Source organism: Lygodium microphyllum, chromosome 2, assembly GCF_053477565.2.
Source record: "Lygodium microphyllum isolate KBCC chromosome 2, Lygodium_microphyllum_v1.1.10, whole genome shotgun sequence".
Taxonomy (NCBI): domain Eukaryota; kingdom Viridiplantae; phylum Streptophyta; class Polypodiopsida; order Schizaeales; family Lygodiaceae; genus Lygodium; species Lygodium microphyllum.
The window spans coordinates 119,091,928-119,099,278 of record NC_141136.1 but is presented as its reverse complement, the minus strand read 5'-3'; positions in this window follow the sequence as shown (position 1 = coordinate 119,099,278).

Here is a 7,351-nt window from a genome sequence, read left to right as displayed (position 1 = left end):
ATAGCTCACCTCGAAGAGGGCTTTGTCCCCTCTGATTTGAATTTAAAATCTCCCCAATCGGAGCTATAGTTTGAAAGTTATGCCCATTTTTGTGCACTAGGGTCCAGGACATGCACAGTAATTCCATTGCGAAAAATTCTGATCATTTTATGTCACAAAGCTTAATAGCTCATCTCGAAAAGGACTTTGTCCCTCCGACCTGAGCCAAAAATCTCATCAATCGGAGTTCCCTATAAAAAGTTACGCCCCTTTTACTGACAGCAGGTCTTGTGGATTGCATCCAGATGGCTGGCCAGAAAGGCAAAAGCAAGGCCCAAGAGGAACTCCAAGGGGAGATTAGAGACTCCCGGACTCTTGGCACCTAGTGGGTGTTGCATTTTCTAGTGCTTGAGGCCACTTTGGTGTCATGTAGTGCTTATGGGCTGCTCATCAGATCCAAACGGCTCTAATCCGATGATTTCTATATGGGAGATTCTGATCTCGTGATTTCTACAAATTCATTAATAGCCTTGCCTTCTACGATTCTACTAGGCTGGGAGTCCAGAGAGCTCTACGGTGTACAATGATCCACAAAACAACCTCTTAGACTAGAATTTGGTCAAAAACCAATATGAGAATGTCAACAATATGAGAATGTTTCTTTCCTAGCAAAACCAATCCGAGAATATCAACAAAAAATTTGCTACCCCTATGAAGTTCTATTTTCTTAGCATAAGACTTTAGTATGGCCATGTACTTATATGCCCTTCTCAATTTCTTGTATGCTACCATAAGCTTCGAAATAGTGGGGAAAGGCCCTATCCACATCTAGCCAACAAACCATACTCTATATAACATAAATGCTTTCTCAAACCACTTCATAAACTATATGAAGTTTACCACCTAGTATTGAGAGAGGAAAGATATGCTCTAAATTTTCAAACACAATTCAATGCATGATTGGAGCAAACATACTCACTAAAAAAATTTAGTAGACCACCCCTAAGCAGGAAAGTACCTGGCAATCGCAACCTGGTTATAAGTTGTCTTCATTTGCAAAAAAACTGCAAGCTGAATGTCGTCTCTCTTCCTTCAAGTAGTTGTTGCGGTTTGCATTCATAAATGGAGCCAATGATCTCTTTCTTTACCTCTTTCAAGTAGACCAGCAAAACCACCACTTTTGATGCCTGTAGACATTTGACTACAAAACTTGTCCTTGTAAGAATCAACTCAAATTTGCATCTCTTCAAATTTGATCCACTACTAAAAAAAACATGTTGAAGAAAAGGACAAGAACGATTCTTAAAAGAAACATGTTGAAGAAAATGTCAAATTCAAACTAGTTAGAAGTGAAAGGAACTTACATAGCACATAATGCAAAGTATATGTGTCCAAAAGTAGAATCTTGACCAACTCCTTTGAGCTTTTCCAATGAAGCTTTTCGCAACTCATCCTGGGGAGATTCTGATCCCGTGATCTCTGCAGATTCATCAACAACCTTGTCTTCTACGATGCTATCTTTTGTATCAAGCTTGAGTCATTCTGTCATGCTCTGTTGTAATTCAACTACTCCTTTTTCTACATCTTTAGTAGCTGCAAGCACTTGATGTTCAAGGCAATCCCTTAAAACATTGCAACTCAATAACAATAGTACAAAATTGAAGGGACATAATGGCCATGTTCTGTAGTAGCTCACAGACCTGTCATTTATCAGGAGGCTTCAACAATAATTTTTCATTTATTAGAAAAAAAATTTACAATCACTACTTGAGTTGGACTTGGTACTGTTAATGGACCCGTGATTGCTGCTCCTATTACATGACCATCTAGTCCTGCTAGATGTTATGCAAGTGTCTCCTTTATTAGTCAAAAGGAAACATCTAGAAAGACCTATACTAACCTAGCTGCCATTAATAGAATACTAATATAATAAATCCAACAAAAAATATAGTATATATATGAATCTAATGTCAGCTAAGTAAATCCAATGTCATCAAATTAACAACATACTTATGCAACAAAAAATATGGTATATATATGAATCTAAACCATTTAAATTTTCATCACAAAAGTCAAGAATAGACTTAGAGAGAAAAGAGTGCTTACCATTATAAGCTTAATTTTGCTTCGTCGTATTGAATATGTCATTCGAACAATATAATACAGCATCCCTTGCATCCCAACCTCCAAATAGGTTGTAAAACAATCATGTAAGCCCCTTTTCTAGGCAAAAAAAAGGATAATTTCAGATTGTAAATCACTTGCTCTCCCAATGCAAATACAATGCTTCCAGCTTCATTGTGTCTCTGCTCAGTGTATCCACCAATTACTAGATAACCAAAGACTAAATCCACTGCTAAAATATTGTCATCACTTATCACACTTTTGCAAGCACAACACATGCAATTTACATGTAGAGCAGGCCTACTCATGGTGTAGGGCAAAAGCGAACAAGAAACCAAGCAAAATCTCTGACCCAGAGAGGTGAATATAATAATATTCTTTAGTTCTGCATTCAGATCTGCTAGCTAAAAAACATGGATGTTCAAAGCAAATGCTTTACTCAACCATGCCTACATCAAAGCCAAGTCTAGTTTCAAATGTGAGAGCAACCATGCTGAAACAAGAAAAGCAAACTATACAACAGGTGCATAAGAACACAAGAATTACTAAGCATGACTTTTGTATGAAGTGGACATCTCAATTAAACCAACATTAATAGGTTGGAGAGCATGGTGCAAAATCTGGATTGTGAAGCATTTGTAAAATGACCATTATAGACCTCAGCACACTCATCTTGCACACTAAGCACTCTAAGTTTTCTAAACTCAAAACCTGTAGTCACCATGCTAGTTGTGACTTGTAAGTGAAGGTCTCCATGTTGTGTGAAAAAAACTTCAAGGATTTCACCCACATTTTTCAACCGGTTTGCTAGAGTCTATAGTTGGTGTAAATCTGCTAGCCACAAGCTTTTTCAAAATGAAAGCAAAGATAATCAAGTTGCATGAGAATATAATTCAGCAGATCAATAAATTCAATGAGCATGTATCATCCCTTCCATTTCAAGGATCTATTGATGCAGAGTGCCATTACTAGACATCATCACTCCCATTTTGTGATGGTATGCAGGCCCCATTTTTAGCATGTGAATGACACCTGGTCAGATACATAAGGCTCCATCTAGTCTTAAGGCAAGAGACACCATGGAATGAAATGTAATCAAAATGGAAAAGGCTGCTCTCAAGAACATGTGCTTATGACGATACAAGCTCAATATACTTTGGTAATGGTAGGAGCGGTATGAAGTAGCCTCCATTTCCTAGGTAGACCCAACATCTTCCTGTCACAACACGAATGTGCATACATTAGCCCTTTGCAGCTAAGTAGCGTGTTGTTTCGCTAGGTGTGCCTGCATATGGTTAAGACCGTTACAGTTTTAATAAAATTCTTAAAAACCGTAAAATTCACATATTGTTTTGCTCTGTAAAGCAAACATATGGTAATGTTGAGGTATGGTGAGCGAGCAAGAGAAAGAGATGACGGCCACATTCCTGACCATATGACTCAATTAATAATTTCCAAGCTCAATATGTAGATGTGACCAATCTCGAATTATGTGAACCTTTATGATGCCTCAACCAGGCAAAAGGACAATGAGATTTTAAACAATGCATGACATTTTTTAAAAAATCCCTTGATCAGGCAATGACACCAAACCTCGTAATAATGATCGACCTCTAAATCTGTTGTGAATCACAAAACAATTACTACTGAGTGAGCTATGTACTAAAGAACAAATGCAGTCTTTCTGTAAAGATTCAAGGTTTAACTCACCTACCCAGACATTGGCTCGATCATAGATTAGCGTCTCCAGCAAAGGACATATAAAGGCACGGGTATGTAGCAGGGAGGCACACAAATGGAGCTCGAATATTCGCATGACACACAGAGATCGACACTCGTGTACGCTGACACTAGCAAATCTTCTAGATGATGATGCCATCTTTCTTGGAACAAGACATGCTATTGAATATGCTTATGTCATCCTTGCATCCTCCACTTTCATGGAGTATGCAGTAGATGTCATTGACGATGCTCCAGATTTCCTTCACGGAGGCCTTAATCCAATGTAAGAAGCACACGAAAAAGAAAACTCAAATGGAGAAGAAATCTCCGCCGGCTTGTCCTCAACCAATACTCGTATTCCTGCTTCTGCCCTCTTCAAAATAAAAAGATGCTTCTTTGTGTTTTTTTCTGTTGTCCTTGCTAATTTTAGCAATATGCTTCTACCAATTCATGATATGGCACAAATCCTTCAAGCTGTGAATATGGACTGCAAGCCCTCTACAATACAGATTAGTTTCCCTATTGTATATTATGGAGATGTCATATGAATTGGGCGAAATGATGATGACGAGGCTACTTACCTAAGTGCCAAATAATTTATTCGTGCAATAGAAGCCACAACATCTCAAGCAAGTGCAATTCTTCCATTAGTAGTGTCCAAACTAGTAATATAAGGTAGCCTATTTTCGTTTAAATTTTCTTTCCAATCAAAAGCACCCTCAATCTAAGATTCCTTTTGAATATTGGTTTTCTCTTTTGTGAACATCCATAGCTTGCCATGTAACTTTAGATGCATTGGTATTAATCTATTTTCCCCAGAACAACCCTCTTCTACTTGCGGATTAATCATTCAAACCGGTCCTGGTTTCGATGGCTACAACCCTACTTGCTTTTTTCTTGAAATTACTACCACAACACTTTATAAACTAAATGGAATCAATTTCTATCTCCAAACCTTATGGAGGTGGTTGAGATCAATCATGGTGGTGTAGGTTCAAGCTCCCCGATGAGTGAGTCTTTGCCTAGATGCCCTCTAGACCTCTATTATAGGGTTCTTACAAGGATTTGAGGTCCACCAAGTCAAGGGGGACTAATTACAATCTTGAGGGACAAACATAATTGGTGAATGTGATGCAAGTTTGAATCATGTCACATCTCACATCTAGAGAGCCATCAACTCAAGGGGAATTAGTATGATGAAATTAAAATCATGCATGATATGAACATCCTATAAAGAGGTTTTTCTCTCATGTTGTTGTTTGTCGATTTTTGTTGGGATTATTTTTCAACTTTCACCAACATCTGACACAACCTTACATCTTCCAATTGGCACACCACAACTCAAGTGTGAGTAATTGTTGGGAAATTTCTAAGGCAATAATCTTGATTCCATTGTAACTTAAGAGACTCCTCAACATTCAGATTCCATTGTATTTTGATTTCTTTCCCAATTTTTGGGCCATTTCTAAGGCAATAATCTTGACTATAATAGCTTTAGCTATTAGGATATCCCAAGATGTTGGGCCTATCCACCACAAACCTACTAAAGTATGGTAGGTTGCCACCCAATTCTTTATAGTGATAGCCCATAGTTGTTGTGCATCCAACCTCTTAAGTAGTTGAAACACCAAGGAATATGTCCCCTCTTTTGATTTCATTAATCCAAGTCCTGAAACACCAAGGAAATAATGATAGCCCATAGTTGTTGTGCATCCAACCTCTTATTAGAATATCAAGCTCATTTATGTGTGTTGACCGACATGAGCTGGACACAGCTAGTCTAGCCATAGTAGTTAGGTACATTAAATAAGTCGGTGCCACTACTGGTGTGAATGGTCTTATGACCTTAGGTTGTACTTTCACTATACAGGGTTGAATGAATAATGATGTGTGTGAGAGGAAGCATGCCGTTTCACTCTGTCTGACATCTATCTGCCTCTATGAATTTGAACATGGTATCAGAGCCATGAATCGGCAAAGACTGGGTGCCTGGGAGTGTGGCATTGGACTTGCAGGAGCTGAAGTCAGAGGAAAGGTCATTCTTCTTCAAACAGGCTGAAGCCATTGAACAATGGAAGGTATGCAGTGTATGGTTGTATGCTCAATGATCAAAGGCATTATCAAAGGCTTGTTTGTAGCCTTGAGAGGGATGTGTTGAGCACCTTGGAGTGCTTCATTGTCATGATTAACAAGATCGTGAGCTGTGCTGCCCCCCTTGTCAGTCTGCGATGTTGCGCCAGGTCCAGATTCAGGTCCTCCAGCTTCAAAATGAGGCATTAAGCATCTTATACATGCTCTATGAAGTGTATGCTGACCCTGGGGTGTGACCTTGAAGGTCTGACATGTCAATGGAAGCTTGGGTGATGAGGCATGGACTGTTATGTAGGTATACAGGTTTGAAACTAAATGTACACTGCTAAATACAGTGATTTACATCACTGTTTTGATCCTGAAGAGCATTTGAATCTCCCTAATATGCTGGGAAGATTGCACTGCAGACAACACAAGTCAAGAAGTCATATGTACTTGATGTGAAGTACTTGAGCTGAATTTTCTCATTAAAATATTCAGATCTGAGAACTGTTTCACTGCTGAAAACTGTCATATACTGTCAGTGACAAGCATTGGATACTACTGATGCAATACAGGTCATTTTTAGAGCTCTATCACCTATGAGAGCTGTCATATACATGCTGGATGTATGGAGGCTTGAAACATGCAATGAGCATCATTGAAAACTGAAGTCTGGAGCTGCAGTAAATGCAGACATATTGTCTTGGTCAAGTACAAATGGTTCATGAAGTTTTATGCTTTGGTCAGTGAAAACAAGTTGCCTATGTATACCCAGATGCTCATGTATTGACCTTGTTATTACGAAGTAAATGTATGACATGATTGGAAGATAGTTTGGGGCTGATTGGAACTTGATATGCTGAACTTTGGTTGACTGCAACCTGCAACTGAATTTGTTGACACTTGTATGTGCTGGTTATGCACTGTTCTGTGACTCTATGCTCATGTCATGACTGCCAAGTGTACTAGCAGCTATCTGGGAGGTTTTGGGACATGTGTGACATGATTACCACTCAGTTTTGGACTTGAAAGTGCTGTGATTATTTACAGTTTACAATTTTCAGACTGCATGTATTTACCCCGGCAGTGAGTTTACCAAAGCTTAAGCTGAAGCAAACACATAGCTTAAGTATTGAAGTGATATCTACAGTTGAGACCACTTGTTTGTGGCTTGTTTTGGGGTGCCAGTAGGCTGAAATACCCTAGTTTTTTTCTGCAATTTAGTGCAGAAAACTATCATAAACAGTTCCGGGCTGAAGTGGGACAAGTTATCTTATTGGCTTGCAGGTAGTCAGGCAATGTCTATAAAATGGCAAATACTGATAGAACGGACAACATAACCCAGATTGTGGGGGAGAAGCTTGATAGCAATAATTATGCCATCTGGAAGTTTCGAATGGAGAACTTCCTAATTGGAAAAGGATACTGGGACTTAGTGAGACAGGTGTTGAGG